The sequence below is a fragment of the Etheostoma spectabile genome, chromosome 12, assembly GCF_008692095.1.
Source record: "Etheostoma spectabile isolate EspeVRDwgs_2016 chromosome 12, UIUC_Espe_1.0, whole genome shotgun sequence".
In the NCBI taxonomy this organism is placed as follows: domain Eukaryota; kingdom Metazoa; phylum Chordata; class Actinopteri; order Perciformes; family Percidae; genus Etheostoma; species Etheostoma spectabile.
In genome coordinates, this window is record NC_045744.1 from 1,228,957 (window position 1) to 1,229,864 (window position 908).

The window sequence follows — 908 nt, forward strand, 5'->3', positions numbered from 1 at the left end:
CTCGTAAACTCCGGCTAACTTTTTATTTTCCTATTAATGAGCTCTGTCCTTACGTGTGTCTTGTTTTATTTGATTGCTTTTTCTTTTCTCTCTTTCTTCATTATTTGTTATCTCCTCTCATGTGGTTCTTCCTTTCTTCTGTCCCTTTTATTATAGACTTTTTTGTTTTAATTTTCCATATGTTATCTTTCGTGGAATTATTTTAGGGAATCCAACATGCCAAGCCACTTCAGGGTTTCCTGGGTTTCCGTTGCATGTCTTCTTTACTTATTTTTTTGTATGTGTAACACTGTTTTTATTTTCCATGTGCTGAATCAAATCATATCAAAAAAATAATAATCCAAAAGTAGCAGTTCATTTACCCAGACTTCCCAGCATCTTCTGTCGCCATGTCAACTCTTAGGTAAACACTTTCTTTAGCACTAAGGGACAATGTTTCTTATGAATACAGACAACAACACGTGAATATGAGATCAGAGATTTAGCCGTTACTGTGATAATGCACAGGTTCCCAATATTCAAATCTAGGCTAATCATAAACTAGGCTCTCTGTCCCCTAAATGTAACACCTCTGTTCATAAAGCACCATTCCATGTTTGCATTAATTGGGCTATACATCAATAGGTTAGACTATTTTGTCAGGGGCGTAAATTCAATAGAATTGGCAAAAATTGGAAAATATCTGTTTCATTTGCACCCAAATCTGCTTGATATTTCTGGGTACAAACTAGAGCAGTTGATATTAGGATTCTTTTCTAGTGACTTAGCGACTTCTATTCTTCGAATAGAATACAATGCCTTTTATTGTCACTACATGTACAACAAGATTAAAAGCCACTTCTTTTCTAGTGCCAACATTCACGTAAAATTAATTTAGCAACATGGAATAAAATAAGGGGGGGGGGGGG